The sequence below is a fragment of the Zootoca vivipara genome, chromosome 1 (assembly GCF_965207765.1).
Source record: "Zootoca vivipara chromosome 1, rZooViv2.hap1.1, whole genome shotgun sequence".
Classification (NCBI taxonomy): domain Eukaryota; kingdom Metazoa; phylum Chordata; class Lepidosauria; order Squamata; family Lacertidae; genus Zootoca; species Zootoca vivipara.
The window spans coordinates 94240902-94258492 of record NC_142582.1 but is presented as its reverse complement, the minus strand read 5'-3'; the positions used below and the strand labels follow the sequence as shown (position 1 = coordinate 94258492).

At 45.1% G+C, this 17591-nt stretch overlaps 1 long non-coding RNA gene across 2 annotated transcripts in view; it reads left to right on the top strand.

The window, feature by feature from the left end:
* Positions 1 to 17591, top strand: part of LOC148687674 (uncharacterized) — a 31798-nt gene that overhangs the window by 12981 nt on the left and 1226 nt on the right. The window contains exons 1-2 of one of the 2 annotated variants that reach the window (XR_015950312.1): positions 9311 to 9579; positions 14631 to 14729. This is a non-coding gene — a long non-coding RNA (uncharacterized LOC148687674). Of the gene's footprint in view, positions 1 to 9310; positions 9580 to 14630; positions 14730 to 17591 lie in introns of those variants that run through there. The other variant, XR_015950311.1, reaches the window with a different exon arrangement.

The following is a 17591-nucleotide window of genomic DNA, read 5'->3' as shown; positions in this document are numbered from 1 at the left end:
TTCCCACCCTTTCCAGTAGAAATACAGTCCAAAGATTTGTTCCAGAAAATGTTACAGACTCCAGAGCAAGCTCAAGCCTCAAAGCTCTTGATTTCTTTAGCAGCTGGGAATGTTACACCAGAGCTGCTGCAGTCCGCACTGTGAGAACTGATGCTGCTAAATGGTCCAAAAAGCATTCTCTTCCCCCCTCCCCTCCCGCCCTTCGTGCTAAAGCATGGCTCCTTCCAACATGTGGTTACATTTTCATAAATAGATTTTCTGCTATATCATCACATGTAGCATTTGCTGCCTGGCACTGGAATCAGATTTAATTCAGGTGGCTTTGTTCCAAAAAGGAAAGAAATTCTTCCCCTTTAAGAGCTTTGAAGCAGAGCAAAACCAGCCAAGGTGGGGATTTCCTGCCACTGCCACACTGTGATGGGAGAAGCTGCGCCTGTGGAACTTCCACCTGGCTTAGTGCCCTTAAAAGGACAGTCCTCTTTGGAATAAGCACAGCTCTGACTTTGTGTGCCAGATCAATGGGCATTTCCAGTGTTCTTATCAATAGATATGTAGTGTGATTCGTGATGCAAAACTGTCTGGCAGAGTCTGAAAATACATTTTTTCCCTTTAAGACCACACACCCAATACTCCTTATTGTTTTGTCTGGCAAGCGTGAATGGTCCTCAGTGGACATTTTCATCCCCCTTCTTTAGTTATTATGCTCTTTCTGGTACTCACATGAATAAGTCATTTAGTAATAATCTGTTCTCTTGACTCCTTGACCTTTGACCTGTTGCAGCCAAAGGTGGCCAATGATGAATGAAAGCCAGTATTTGTTTCAGGCATTTTCACAAGTGACCCTAAATAGTGTGTTTGAAACTCATGGGTTTGGGGTTTTTTGTGTGAGTGGGGGGGGGGAGCATGTATATGCACTGTTAATGTGGGGAGAGGAGGAAGAATTCAGAAGAGTAACTGAACATAGCTTCACATTTGCAAAAAGAGTTTAACACAAAGCCAATTTAAACCTTACGTGTGAAAATGCCCTTAGTTGTCTCTTTCTCCTTCCCCTCTACAACCCGCACCTTGTAGCCATTGAAATGTTGCTCTTGGCAGGAACTAGGCCATGAGGGAGGTTACATTAGCATGAGCGTTCATTGTTTTCTGAAATGTTTTTCTTAATGTCGGGGAGGGGGGGGGAAAGAGTGTGAGAAGTCAGGCTGAAAGGTCATTTGACCCCTTTGTTTGTTTTGGAATGCCAGATCCAAACCCTTCAGAAATGTTTCATGCACCCGGCACATTTCCATATATCCCACTTTTGATTTTCTCTGCCGTGTTGAGCAGCACATAGCCCAGCAGAGTATCAAAAGAGAAATAAGGGGGAAAGCCGAAGGCATCTGTGTTGAAAATAATAAAAGCCTTTGTATGCCTACTCACAAATGAGTGGAGAATTCAATGCTACAAACCTACCGTAAGTGTTGATACTTGGAAGTAAGTAAAAGGTAAAGGGACCCCTGACCATAAGGTCCAGTCATGACCGACTCTGGGGTTGCGCGCTCATCTCACATTATTGGCCGAGGGAGCCGGCGTATAGCTTCCAGGTCATGTGGCCAGCATGACAAAGCCGCCTCTGGTAAACCAGAGCAGCACATGGAAACGCCGTTTACCTTCCCGCTGTAGCGGTTCCTATTTATCTACTTACATTTTGACGTGCTTTCGAACTGCTAGGTTGGCAGGAGCTGGGACCAAGCAACAGGAGCTCACCCCGTCACAGGGATTCGAACCGCCGACCTTCTGATCAGCAAGCCCTAGGCTCAGTGGTTTAACCCACAGCGCCACCTGCGTCCCTGATACTTGGAAGTACTGTACAGTATATCCTGAAACATCAAAGAAAAGTGTGGGTGCATAGAGGGTATGTTGTAGGCATCCTGTAACATAAAACAGCCCATTCTTCCTCAGGTGGTTAGAACCCAGGGAAGAATTAAATCTGGTATCAGGCAGATTGCAGTGTATGGTACAGTGGCAGCTAGGCAGAAGTGTCTGGCATGGTGAGGCAGAGCAACTTACCTGACCTCCCAGCAGGTGTGTCTCTGCTGCTTACTGGAAGGGGCAAGGTCAGTGCGGTGCAACCACTCCAGCCAAGCCACATGGACACACTCACATTTCATTGCCCTCCTCATCACCTCATCCTCCCTCTTGCCCAAGAGCAGCAGTGACTCACCTGCTGGGAGGTCAGGTAAGCACCTTCATGCCATCGAGCTATATGCTGGTGTAGCAAGGCCATATTGCACCACACACTAGGCAGGAGAGAGAACCCTGTGGAGATCTTCACAGGAAATAAAGAAGGAGGACTAAAAGGTGGATGGAAGTGAAGAAAAGACAGAAGATTAAAGGGAAATCGCGAGGAGGATTAAAGTGGGGGAAATCAAAAGTAACGGTCTGGGGGTAGGAAATGGGAAACCCATGAGGAGTGTGGATTGTTTAATTAGAGAAAAGCTGAGCAAATGATGGCTAGATTCAGAAATGGTTGCTGTTTGGGTTCACATATGTCCTGCATTTAAGGATTGGTTCAATGCCATGAATATCTTGGAAGTGGTGAAATCTCATGAAATCAGAGGGGTTTATAATATTTCCCTTCACTGATCTGATAGTAGAACCAAAGCTGGAAAATAACCTGTTTCTCCTTTTAAAATATCTACTTTGGTCTGCGTTACAGACAACATATAAGACTTGGGCTGCGGTCCTCCAGATGTTATGATACTACAACTTCCTCCACCCAGCATGGCCAGGGGTCAGCAATGATGGGAACTGGGGCCCAGCAACATCTGGAGAGCCACAGGTTCATTGTCATACTCAGAGTAGACTCCTTGAAATGAATGAACATGACTAACTTAGTTTCATGACTTACAGTGGTTCTGCTCTGAGTAGAATTTATCATGCAAACCTTATGTTGATTGTTTGACCAGAACTGATAATACTGATATTGCCATTAAAGGGTACAAAAACATAACCACACAAAAAATGTTTAGGATTGCCGATCAGAAGGTCAGCGGTTTGAATCCCCACAATGGGGTGAGCTCCCGTTGCTCGGTCCCAGCTCCTGCCAACCTAGCAGTTCGAAAGCACGTCAAAGTGCAAGTAGATAAATAGGTACCGCTCCAGCGGGAAGGTAAACGGCATTTCTGTGCGCTGCTCTGGTTTGACAGAAGCAGCTTAGTCATGCCGGCCACATGACCTAGAAGCTGTACGCCGGCTCCCTCGGCCAGTAAAGCGAGATGAGCGCCGCAACCCCAGAGTCGTCCGCGACTGGACCTAACGGTCAGGGGTCCCTTTACCTTTACCTTTATGCATCTATGGTTAGAAGGAAGTTACATTGAGTTCAACAGGTCTTATTCATTGGTTATGTTTGTATAGGATAGCAGCCATTGTCATGTAGCTGAATGTGAAATGTTGTCTTTGGTTGTGGATTTTACTCTAGCTAGACATTTTTGGTGGAAAGGCAGGAGATACAACTGTAGCAAAGACAAATGCAATACAAATGACTTCATGATAAAGATGCAGCTGGAAGGACGTGGAAAAGAGCTGCAGGGCAACAGTTTCTGTCTTGCTCAGGTAATGTATAGCTTATCTCTTTATCATGCTACTAATTTGGGTCTATGCATACTTTAAAAAATAAAAACAAGAGTTCAGAGAGGCTTCTTAGAATTGCAGGTAGGCAGAGTGCTGTTACACTCATGCTCAGCTTTCAGGCTTTCCACAGGCAGAGGCCTACCTAGGGCAGTGGCGGAGCTCATGCTCCGAAACCGGGGAGGGGGGGAAGAGCAGGCGGGGGCGGGGCTGGCACGCCACCTGCAGGGATGTGGCGCCCAGCGCGGGCAGGGGAGCAGCCGCGATGGCACCCCACTGGGATCACGTTGCCGGGGGCGGTGCGCTCCCCCCCACTCCTCTTCCTCCGCCAGTGACCTAGGGGTTGGCAAAACTGGCCGCTGTGAGGGTTTAAGGCCAAGGGATGGCACAATATCAGACTCGGGAGTTTATGATGTTTATGTGTGTGGTGCCTTGCCTCTGCTGTCACAGCAAGATCAAACACAGGAGAAGCTTCCTGTCCTCGCACTGTGGCACAAGGGTGTGTGAACCTTTCTGCCCTTCCTCCTTGCCTTGCCTTCACGTAAAATGTAGTAATTTCTAATGTGGCTATTGCGGTAAAGTGATTTCTTCGGGGTGTGTGTGTGTGTGTGCCAAAGGGACCCTATTAATGCCTCTGCCCACAGGCATCTGATTGGCCACTGTGGGAACAGATTACTGGCCTAGATGGGCCATTGGTCTGATCCAGCAGGCTCTTCTCTTGTTTTTATGTTGAATTCACTCAGAAGAAGGTACTTCCACTTCCTTTGGCTATTGATTTTTCATGCAGTTTTATTTAGAAACAGGCATCTATTTTGTATTGCAACCGGCATTTTATTGGGAATATACAGGGAAATAATTTGGCCACAAACAGGTTCCTAAATTAAGTTGCATTTTCAAATATGTGTGCCAGTTTTCTTTCTTCTCTCTCTCTCTCTCTCTCTCTCTCTCTCTCTCTCTCTCTCTCTCTCTCGTTCTCTCTGCTATGCATGTGTTCTGTTACGGCTCCTAATCTAGCCTCACTTTCTCCATATTTACGACTCCCCTTTGAAAGGGCCATGCCTTCTGGTGATCATTTTTCAGCGGTGGCAGGCAGGAAGTGCTCCTTTTTAAGGAGTCAGTGGACCACTGCAAATCAACAGAGTATCTTTCCTTTCCCAAGAGTTTAGGCCAGGTGCCGAGATCCCAACAATTCATGTCCCAGCCAGGGCCCAACAGAGGGAAAGGCTGTTCCCCATGTAACCTTTCGTTATATATACGGAACTTCATCACTTTTGTTTCACCACAAAAAAAATAGAATCTAATTTTCCTCCAGCACAGCTGAGGGATTATAGATTCTTTCTCTCCCAATATTCAACAGATATAAATAGAATATTTTACAAGCTCATGGAATACAATCCACAGCCATGAAAACCAATGGATCTTTTGCCATGGATCTCAATTAGATGCAGATGATGGCCTCACACCTGCCAACTTTCCCACTTGGGCTAGAGGACTATCAATTTTTATGACAATATCTTTATCCTCACACTTTGTATTTTAATCTTCTAGACTCACCACCTGTCTTTTTGCTGGGAGGCCTTTCCAGCTCTCTAACCGCTCTTGTTTTTAAACAGCACATTCATTTTCATTTATTTAATATATTTTTTATCCCGCTTTTCAAGGAAAATAGCCTCACGAAAATGCAAATATGAATGTACAAACTAAAGAACATGTACAGAATACCACAGTGTTTCGTCACATGTGGTGGCTATGCTGCTGAGAGAGACTGAAAAATTGGTGGGCAGTGCTAGGGAATAGGAGGGCGGACTGTTGTTGTTTTTTTACTTATACATTTATTTATGCTCCAAGGAGTTCAGTGCAGCATACATGGCTCTCTTTCTCCTCACAACAACCCTGCCAGGTAGGTTACAAGGCTTAAGGATGGTGGCTGCCCCAAGGTCTCCTGGTGAGCTTCATGGCTCAATAGGGATTTGAAACTTGGACACCAAAGGCCCTAGTTCAATACTCCAACAATTACACCACTCTGGCTCTATTCATATTAAGCTCTTAAGGACCATAACCATTATGCCAGGGGCAGTAGCGCAGAGGGCAGCGCACTGGAAGTTTTCAAATGGAAGAAACATAAGCCCCTCCTTTTATATACTTTTGATGGGTTGGCATGTATCGTAGCAAAGGTAAGAGAATGGATGAGTTTCTCCATGGTGTTTTGCCATTTCCATTGCCTTGCCAACCTGGTGCCCTCCAGATGTTTTGAACTCCAGATGTTTTGGCAAAAGCTGTGTTGCACCTTTGCAGCCCAGAGGGCCCTGCACACCTGATTTCCCTTTATCCAAGTGAATAGTATCTCCAGTAGTGATGTATGGAAGTGAGAGCTGGACCATAAAGAAGGCCGATCACCGAAGAATTGATGCTTTTGAATTATGGTGCTGGAGGAGACTCTTGAGAGTCCCATGGACTGCAAGAAGATCAAACCTATCCATTCTTAAGGAAATCAGCCCTGAGTGCTCACTGGAAGGACAGGTCGTGAAGCTGAGGCTCCAATACTTTGGCCACCTCATGAGAAGAGAAGACTCCCTGGAAAAGACCCTGATGTTGGGAAAGATGGAGGGCACAAGGAGAAGGGGATGACAGAGGACGAGATGGTTGGACAGTGTTCTCGAAGCTACAAACATGAGTTTGACCAAACTGCGGGAGGCAGTGCAAGACAGGAGTGCCTGGCGTGCTATGGTCCATGGGGTCACGAAGAGTCGGACATGACTAAATGACTAAACAACAAGTATCTCCAGCAATGTCCCTATATTCCTTCTTTGCATGCTACTCCCTCCAGAGTTTAAAGAAGCACAGGGCTTAGCATGGCAAGAGACAAAGGAGGCCAGAGTTCTAAGGGCTGGCCTGCTCTATTTCGCTTGAATTCCTTCAAGATCTGTTTTATTAACTGCTTTGTTATTATTGTGCCTTATCTTGGTGTAAGTAGTTTAAACTTTCTCATGCAAGATTCTCATTCCCACCATAAGGAAGAAGGACTACGTCCAGGGTCAGAGAAGCAGCATGCCTCTGAATGCCAGTTGCTGGGAAGCACAAGAGAGGAGAGTGCTGTTGCACTCTGTGCCCTTGAATATAACATAGGCACCTGGTTAGACACTGTGGAAGTTGACTGGATGGGTCATTGGCCCGATCTAGCAGGCTTTTGCATTCTTCAGTGTGGTTTAAAACACCGGTGACTGTGTAGGCTTGGAAAGCTGCTGCTCAAACTCCCTCACAAATGCAGTTGCATGTCCCGTTTGTCCCAGGGCTGCTTGTCTGCTGTAAATCATCCTTGAAAGAAGGCTTTTTGCCATGGAGAAATGGCAGGTTGCATGCTTAACCCTTTCTCAATGTAGGCAAGATTCAGCCAAATTGTTGCTTGTGCAACAAGACTCCCTTGCCCTCTGCCAGAGAGGGTGTTGTTGTTTTTTTCAGGGGAACCCAGAACAAGTTTGTGGGGACAGTGGGGAAGGAAAAGTCTGTTGCACAAGCAGACCTCGTTTCCTTCCTGCACACCCTACGTAGTGCAACACTGAATTCCACCCTGTATGCGTGCGTCATGCACTCCCTAAACTAGGGTTGTTGAGCTTTTTTGGGGAAGTTGTTGAGCTTATTTTGGGGAAAACAAATGGGAAAATCTGGATGTATGGCAACCCTACCTAAACTAGCCCCATTGCCAGCATTGAAGTGAGTTTCAACCGCCTTCCCAGCCAGCATCCGCACATGAGATGGGGAAGGCTGTCTTGTCCTTGGCCAGCCCTGGAGGGTGCACTGAAAATTACCCTCAAAAAATAAATGAAGGTAATACCCACATTGTTCGTTTAATATAGATTCTCCCTGGGAAACTCGGGAGTGCCAGAGTTAACATACCTGCACTTGAAACCAAACTGCATCACCTGAGAACTGCAAAGCGTACCTTGGCAAGCCTTTCCAAGGTTACTTAGTAAACCAGAGATAAATTGCTGGTGTAAGCACCCTGTGGTGTTTGGAAGAACAGATCCCTTTCCTTTTGAAAAAGGAAAATCACTGCTGTTACAGGCTGTACTGTTGCACGTTACGAAGGTAATGTGTGCGTGCGGCTGTGAGCTTCAGAAACAGAATTTTGACCCTCTCTTTAGGCACAATGGCCAACACCCTGGCAGCTCACTGAGCGCTCCGACTCTGTTACCTAATCTCCAGCTGTGGGCCCTGTTTCGTGCCAAGTCTCCTTTGGCTCTGTCTAGTAATAATAGTTTCTGGAGTCCGGCCAGGGACTCCTGCCAGTTCCAGTCACACTCTGCTAATGCAAGAGGCAGAGTTTATTAATTCATCGCCAAGGCCCATTGTCTGGGACACTGCCTGGCTGTTTATTTACTCCAATATGGGCCACATTTATGCAGAAACAGCAAGCGAGGGGACACTCTGTTGAAGACGGTGGACCCTTTTTCTGGAAGAGACGTGAGACCTTCTGCAGAGCTATAGAAAACATTCAGAAAAGAGGCCCGCTTCGCAAGAGCCTGTTTTTAGTGAACCATAGGGGGAAAGAGTAATAATCTCCCATCATATCCTCATCCCAAAGGGCCTTTGTTTAATTTCAAGAGCAAAACACACACACACACACACACACAATCAGCATCAGTAGAAAACAGAGATGCTAGAGTGTCAGTTTGAGAATAAAAGAAGGAAAAGCTGAAGACGAGGGTTGTTTGGGAAATCTTTAACTGGCTCCAGAAATATCAAGTCACATTAACATCAAGTGGCATGATACCACTTTAAACAGGCATGGCTTTCCCCAAAGAATTCTGGGACCTGCAGTTTGTTAAGGGTTCTGGGAGTTGTTAAGAGACCCCTATTCCTCTCTTAAAGCTACAATTTCCAGTGCTGCCTATGAAGAGGAATTAATTGTTAAAGCACTCTGAAAACTGTAGCTCCACACTGTACCCAATGCTTTTTTCTGGGGGTACCCAAGGGTACACAGTACTGACACCCTCCCCATGTTAAAAGTGTCACAATTCCTGTCACAACTTCAAATGCCACACCTGTTCAACAAGGTGCATTCAAGTGTTCTGGTAATTTAATCAGGCTTTTTTTAAAAAATAAAATAAAAATAAATGCACCCTTAATTGACTTACATTACTCATGTAAACAAATTGTCCTGGAGATTGGGGGGGTGGGAATGCGGTTTGCAGAACCTGTGTCAACTCTGTTTGCTATTGTTTGGGTCAGTTTGAGTCTGATTCTTTTCTTGCTATTGTAACCTAGTTTTGTGTTTAATTTCCTGTGTTCGTAATTCCAGACACAGACTTCCAGTATTGCGTGTGAGCTGGTTGGTGGTTGTTTTTTCTTTTCTTTTTTCTTTTTGTGGAAATGAGCTTTCTGTGGCTTGAAGCTACAAGGATTCAAAAATAGCTCTTATCGCTAGGCTCTTCCTTCTCACAAAGAGACTGCGAGGAAGAGCCGCAGGATATGCACCTTGCACAATAAGGAGCAGGAAGTGGGATGTCATGGCAGCAGAAGGTCCAGGTTGCTCAAAGTATCTTTCCTTATCTCTGTCCCTTCCTGAGAGCATGGCTAGGCGTATGGGTATTCATGGTGCCACCAGGCTGCATGCGGCAGCAGATAGACTGGGGGAAATGAAATTGCAGAAATTTGGAGAACACACAACTCCAGTGTAAATGCAGGAGGCTCTTCTGTAAAGCATAAGTGAAGTTGCACTAACAGAACAGGAGTTGGGAAGACACACTATTCAGTGGGGACATGGGAAGCGGATGGGGAGCTCACCAATAGATAGGGTGGCTGCGTCTCCTAATTTACAGAGGACAGTCCTCTATTTGCAGGGTTTTCCGGTCCAAGTCCAGTTGCATCTTCTACAATATTGAAAAGGATCCTGTCTTAAGAACATAAGAAGAGTTCTGCTGGAACAGACCAAAAATCTGCTGGAACAGACCAAAAATCTATCCAGTCCAGCATGTGAGTGAACCCCATTGAATTCACTGGGACTTTCTTTTAATTAGACATGTACAGTGGTACCTCGGGTTACAAACGCTTCAGGTTACAAACGTTTCAGGTTACAAACTCCACTAACCCAGAAATAGTACCTCAGGTTAAGAACTTTGCTTCAGGATGAGAACAGAAATCGTGCTTTGGCGGCGCGGCGGCAGCAGGAGGCCCCATTAGCTAAAGTGGTGCTTCAGGTTAAGAACAGTTTCAGGTTAAGAACAGACCTCCGGAATGAATTAAATTCTTAACCAGAGGTACCACTGTACAGAATTGTGCCGTTCGTGTGATTGCTGACCGGAAAAAAATCATTCTGAAATATGATGGATATTTAATGTCACCTGCCACTTTCTACTTTCCCAGAGATACCGTATTGTTCTGAAACTTTTATTTGGTGTCTTAGCATTTTGCTTCATGAGCAGTTTTTGACATTTCTCTGCTCACGCCCTTTCCAGAGCCTTTGACAAACTATGTCAAAACAAAACAAAAAGTGCACGTTCCTTCCTATAAAGATTATGGGGCATTGCAAGCATTCTGACCAAATGCAGTGAAAGAATTGAGTGCACCAGAGAAGGCTGAATAACAGGTGGTGGAATGAACAGTTGATATGGGACTTCTTAGACTAAGCTCAGGCCAAGCATCTCAATGGGTTCCTTAAACGATCAGAAGAGGTGTGAAATGTCTTCTGCTTTCTTGTTTGGTGTGCAGAAGCCAGTAGTTACTTACTGGAACTGGAACCTGGATTTTGTTGGTGTCCTTCTGGTGCAAAGATTGGAAACATGCCTTGCCCTTGTGTCCCTTCAGAGCAAAAAGAATTGAAGTATCTTAGAGACATATGGCTATGTGGTATAAAAGATGGTGCTCTGAGATGGTGCTCTGAGGATAAAGATTCTATTCTGAAAGGGGGATATGAACAGTCGCAGCCCCCTGTTGACGTGCTCAGAGACATGGGTCACTTCCAGATGACCTGTTTATTGAGCATTCATCCTGTTTGCAAGGAGATTAGACCACATCAGCTATTTATCTAACATTAATCCTGATTTGCTTGCAGGGAAGTTAGATGGCATGGCATTGCATTGAGGAAATGTTATCTCACATTTCCCAGTACATTTTGTCACCACTTTCCTTATTGCAAGAAGTCTTCTTTTTGCCAGTGTGGTGTAGTGGTTAAGAGTGGTAGACTCGTAATCTGGGGAACCGGGTTCACGTCTCTGCTCCTCCACATGCAGCTGCTGGGTGACCTTGGGCTAGTCACACTTCTTTGAAGTCTCTCAGCCTCACTCACCTCACAGAGTGTTTGTTGTGGGGGAGGAGGGGAAAGGAGAATGTTAGCCGCTTTGAGACTCCTTCGGGTAGTGATAAAGCGGGATATCAAATCCAAACTCTTATTCTACTCTTCTTCTTCTTTTAGGGGGAGGGAGGGTGAAGCAGGTTTGATGTGTAAGAGCTCCAAATAAACTTTTTTATATCTATCAAAATGTATATACTGCAACAACATTTAAGCAGTTTACAAAGATATGTAACGTTAAAATTATCATTAAGAAAACTTTTAAAAACAGGTATTTAAAAGCATTCAAAGGATGATTAAAATAGCTATAAAGAGATGAAACACATGTAACTTTTATATGTCTGAATAGGCTTACCCAAACAAAAAAGGTGCTACTGAAGGAATTTTTTTATTTTGCTCCAAACAAAAAATGTTTAAGTAGATGCTGAGATTTTAATTGCACAAGCTGAATTGGCTGGTGTGTAATTGAATCAAACAACGACAATCTGAAAGCACCCCCCAAAGCACAGCGTAGGATTGCTGTATAAATCTTTTTAAAATGACTAGGTTTTCTCTGTTGAGAAAAGCTTCATCTCGGTATTCTGTCCCATTTTAGCAACACCAAAAACAGTAACCAGGATGTAGACAGATTAAATCTGGATTCTCAGTGGTTGGAAAGAACAAGAGTAGGGAGAGGCTTAGCCTTCACCCATAGTTAGAACCTAGGGACATCAGAACACAAGAACCACCTTCTGGATCAGGCCAGTGATCTATCCTCTATTCTCTATTCTCACAGTGGCCACCCAGTTGCCTTAAGCAGGACCCAAGCACAAGAGCACTCTCCTCTTCTGTGATTTGCAGCAACTGGGATTCAGAACCATGACTGCCTCTCACTGGAGGCAGAACATATCCATCATCACTGGGAGCCTTATACGCCATGAATTTATATATGATCCTCTTTTAAAGACATCCAAGTTGGTGGTGATCACTGCCTCCTGCGGGAACAAGCACCATAATTCAACTAGGCACTGCATGAAGTAGTGTCTCTGAGAGTATGGTTGTGATTCAGGCCTGTGGAGAAAAGTAAAGATAGAGACCTTTTTGGAAATACTACTGCAAGGAAGGTAGTCACCCACCCTGACAGTGGGTGACTCAGCCCTCACTGGCAGGAATCCCTTTGCAAGGCACAAGCCTTCTTTCCGCTCAAACGCCAGTCATAATAATGGTGGCTATTTTGCTCATAGCTAACATTTTGGAGCGCCTTTTATGTTCACTGCCTTTCGTAAGGGGGAACTAGAATGTTGGATTGGGAGAATGGAAAGATTCAATAACAATCTTTCCATTCTCCAAATCCAACTTTCTAGTCCTTGAAGGATTGCAAATTTCACTGATGTGACTGGGAATTGTAGTAGGATTCCCTCCTCGATCTTTTAAACTGGCACATACTCTCTTGCTATTTAACATAGGTAAATGCTGGCTCAAACGGAATAAAATATTATATCTGGGGTTGATTTCAGGGAAGCTCTTCTGTCTTCCTGTGGTTGACAGATCAAACCTTCAGAAATGAAAAATAGTCAGCAGCTGTAGATTTACCAAAGAAACTGGAAGAAATACAGCCTAATGACACAATATATTAATCATGTTTGGGACTTTTAAAAATTAATGCAATGTGTGTGTGTGTGTGTGTGTGTGAGAGAGAGAGAGAGAGAGAGAGAGAGAGAGAGAGAGTTTTAGGAGCTGTCTTCAGGAGCACAACATTCAGCAGTATTGGTAGAGCTTGCCCTACGTCCCTAGTGTTGGTGAAAATAACTTCTTTCTCTAATGTTAATTACAGCACAGGGGAGTGATTCTTATTAATAATATGGATGAGGAGGACAACTGCTATTGCCCATGCCTCATATTTAATTTTTTTTCAACCCATGATGTGATTACTAATCACATCATTAACATGTAGCTAGGTCCATAGAGGACTTGTTTCCATCCAACTGGAATATTTTTATGTCTGTTTCTAGAATATATATATATATATATGTATGTATATGTATATGTATATGTATATGTATATGTATATATATATATAGGGACCCAGGTGGCGCTGTGGTTAAACCACTGAGCCTAGGGCTTGCTGATCAGAAGGTCGGCGGTTCGAATCCCTGTGACGGGGTGAGCTCCCGTTGCTTGGTCCCAGCTCCTGCCAACCTAGCAGTTCGAAAGCATGTCAAAATGCAAGTAGATAAATAGGAACTGCTACAGCGGGAAGGTAAACGGCGTTTCCATGTGCTGCTCTGGTTTGCCAGAAGCGGCTTTGTCATGCTGGCCACATGACCTGGAAGCTATACACTGGCTCCCTCGGCCAATAATGCGAGATGAGCGCGCAACCCCAGAGTTGGTCACGACTGGACCTAATGATCAGGGGTCCCTTTACCTTATATATATATATATATATATATATATATATATATATATATATATATATGCCTGTTTGGCCAGACAAAATCTAGTGCAGCATCCTTAACCCACCCAGTGGCCATCTCCATGCCTTGATAGGAAACCCACCTGCGGGACATGGGCACAACAGCCCTCTCCCCCTATTTTCCCCCAGTGACTGACATTTGGAGGCAAAGTGTTTCAGATGCTGGGGGCAGTATAGGGCAGGGGCAAAACTAGACTCTTCCCCGTGTGTGTGTGTGTGTGTGTGCGTGCGCAAACACACACACATACACACAGGCTGGGAGCCTCAATGGCACCCCTCTGGAGCCAGTAAAAAACCTTGCTAGCCTCACCTCCCACCCCGCAGTAGCTATGGCTCTGGTATATGGCCATCATGAGCCATAGTCACTGACAGTCTTATCCCCCATTAATGCAAGATGCCTTTTAAGCAGTGTAAATAACTGGTCAGGCATTTGCTTGAGCACACGGCGTTTAAAAATAGGGGCAGGAAGATGCACACAAGCCCTGCCTCCACGGTGTGCATTGCCTCCTCCTGGTCAACCCATGACCTTCCAGTGCTGAGGGCGGAAGGTCTGCTAAGGGCTTTTTCTCCTGTTTGCTTGAGTGTGAGTAGATCCCTCAGCTTGATCGGGGCAGGGAGGGGGAGCAGGGCGATAGAATATGCTCGCCAATAACCCAGACGTTTCATGTAAGTGCCTCCCGCAGACCTTTTGTGCTCAAGACCTGAAGCTCAGACCAACGAATGTGGCGATGGACATGCTCAGGGGCACTGGAATTGTCCCAGCTAGCTCCGTGATCATTCTGGTTGCCCTTTTCTGCTGTGGTCTCTGAGCAGGCAGGCTGTATGCAGCAGGCAGTCTGTTAGGATATTGACAATGATGTTATCCTAAAGAAGGACATTGGGCTGTACCAGAATTCCCTGAAACAGCCTGAGCTACCCCGTATATTCCGGCGTATAAGACGACTGGGCGTATAAGACGACCCCCAACTTTTCCAGTTAGAATATAGAGTTTGGGATATACTCACTCTATAAGAAATACGACCCAGTGTATAAGACGACCCCTGACTTTTGAGAAGATTTTCCTGGGTTAAAAAGTAGTCTTATACGCAGGAATATACTGTACCACTGCTAACAAGTGCAGAACCACTTTAAGAAGCACAACCACCTTGCTCCAAAGGCAGTCCTGTTCTTGAGCTCCAGCTGACTGGGGAAAGGGGGGTACAATGGGAGGAGGGGATGTTATCCAGCCATTCCTCTGGGCCATGCATTGATCTGATCAAAAAGGTCGCTTGTTCCTTTTGTTAGGCAGGTTATTCTTAAGAACCCAGAATGACTGGTTGATGGGAGCTAATGGCTACTTGTGAAACTTTCTGCATATGAATGAGAAACCCATCAGAGCTTGAGGTAAGGTATTGTGTGTGTGTGTTTGTTTGTGTGTAGTGCAGTTTGCAAAAAGCAGAAAGAGAGGGAGAGCAGGTGGATGAAGGGATACAGTTCCTGCACAGCATGTAGGAAAGCATGTGATTTATGCTCTGCTTGTATATTTTGTTAGAAAGCAAATGTTGCCTAAATGGCTTAAGCATTCTGTCTAGTCTTCTCCCATCCAACTCAACCTCTCTGCTAGAGAGAATAGTGAGTATACATCTATCAACACAATTCCAATTTTAATGAAGGAAAAGCCTGCAGAAAGTTAGATAATATTGCCCATTAGAAAATTGATTTTTAAAAATCCATATGACAAGCCTTTAAAATCCATATGGCAAATCCATATGACAAGATTGGGCCCAGTCTTATTCAACATCTTTATCAATGACTTGGATTCCTGACAGCATCGTGTGGTCTCTGTCATTTCCCGGCAGAGCTGAACTTAGTGCAAATTTTGGAGCTTCCGACCCAAGTCTGTCCTTCCTAAAAGGCTGCACATTTTAGGGGCATTTTTACCATAACAGGCTTGAGGGCATCCTGAGCAAGTTTGCAGATGACACCAAATTGGGAGGGGTGGCTAATACCCCAGAGGACAGGATCACACTTCAAAATGACCTTAACAGATTAGACAACTGGGCCAAAGCAAACAAGATGAATTTTAACAAGGAGAAATGTAAAGTACTACACTTGGGTAAAAAAAAATGAAAGGCACAAATACAGGATGGGAGACACCTGGCTTGAGAGCAGCACATGTGAAAAGGATCTAGTAGTCTTGGTAGACCACAAACTTGACATGAGTCAACAGTGTGATGCAGCAGCTAAAATAGCCAATGCAATTCTGGGCTGCATCAATAGGAGTATATCATCGATCAAGGGAAGTAATAGTACCACCACTGTATTCTGCTCTGGTCAGACCTCACCGGGAGTACTGTGTTCAGTTCTGGGCATCCCAGTTCAAGAAGGATACTGACAAGCTGGAACGTGTCCAGAAGAGGGCAACCAAAATGGTCAAAGGCCCGGAAACGATGCCTTATGAGGAACGGCTTAGGGAGCTGGGTATGTTTAGCCTGGAGAAGAGAAGGTTAAGGGGTGATATGAGAGCCATGTTCAAATATATGAAAGGATGTCATATAGAGGAGGGAGAAAGGTTGTTTTCTGCTGCTCCAGAGAAGCGGACACGGAGCAATGGATTCAAACTACAAGAAAGAAGATTCCACCTAAACATTAGGAAGAACTTCCTGACAGTAAGAGCTGTTCGGCAGTGGAATTTGCTAGAAGAGTTTGGATTTGATATCCCGCTTTATCACTACCCGAAGGAGTCTCAAAGCGGCTAACATTCTCCTTTCCCCTCCTCCCCCACAACAAACACTCTGTGAGGTGAGTGGGGCTGAGAGACTTCAGAGAAGTGTGACTAGCCCAAGGTCGCCCAGCAGCTGCATGTGGAGGAGCAGAGATGCGAACCGGTTCCCCAGATTACAAGTCTACCGCTCTTAACCACTACACCACACTGCTACCAAGGAGTGTGGCGGAGTCTCCTCCTTTGGAGGTCTTTAAGCAGAGGCTTGACAGGCATATGTCAAGAATGCTTTGATGGTGTTTCCTGCTTGGCAGGGGGTTGGACTGGATGGCCCTTGTGGTCTCTTCCAACTCTGATTCTATGATTCTAAGCATTTCCATATTAATGCAGCATATTGTTTGATTTTTAACACAATATGGGATATCTTAATATTTCACCAGAAAGAAGGTATAGTGCTCTTGTCTTTGTCTCCAGCTAATATCTGGTCCTGCTTTCTGTTTTTCCTTTATTCAAGCAGTGGTTCCCAAATTTAAAGCACGGCATTTCAGGACCCTGCCAGATTGTCTAAGTTTTCTTAAATTCTCATTTCCTCTGGGCACTTGCTTCTTGCTTATAGTTACACTAACTGGCGGAGGGGGAGGGAGGGAGAAGATTTCCAGATTGAAATTTCCACTCGGTAATCTTCATTTTTAATATTGCTTTATTCTCATGTTTCTGCGAGCTGCACGTGTACCTGCCTGGGCTTGAAAATGTCAATTCACTTCAAAGCCTGATCCGTATTGGTCTCTTCTTCTGAAAATTTCCCTCACTGTGCAGAGGCTTACATTTCTCTTTGTTGGTTTTTGCTGTTTATTTTGGTATTATGTGTTCTGTAGGCTTCCTAGGGTGCACCTCCTGCTCCGAAACTCCTCCATCTGCTGTCTGCAGCATTCTCTTTTTCCACTGAGTTCCTTTGCTTCTCATAGTGGGGTCTGCCTGTTGTCAAGAATGGGATGAATCCAGACAGTTAGTTGCACCATAGACACCAGCGATATCAACTTCCTGAGAAATGTGTCCAATTGAGTAGCAGTTACAACAAACACTAGTTTTCTTCTGGAGTCCTCTTAGCCAGCCAGGCTCCACCCTCTCACATGAGCAGAAGGCAGGAATCAAGAGGGGCATCTGGCAGGAAGAGGGGGAGTAGGGAGAGGTACTGGTACAGTCAAATCTTGGTTCTCGAATGGCTCCGTTTTCAGTTCCCAAACGCCGAGAGCCCGGAAGTAAATGCTCCGGTTTTCCTCGGAACTTGAATGTCTGACACAGCTTCCGCTTGAGTGCAAGAAGCTCCTGCAACCAATCAGAAGCTGTGCCTCGGTTGTCAAACATTTTGGAAGTCGAATGGTCTTCCAGAACTGATTACGTTCGACAACCGAGGTTTGACTGTACTGGTTAACATCAGGCCCACTATCCCACTTCCAAAAGCAGCTCCCTCAAAGAGGCTGTTGTCTCTGGGAGGCATTTTCATCAGGACTAGCCCCAACTGAGCCTATAAAGTAGCGATTGTC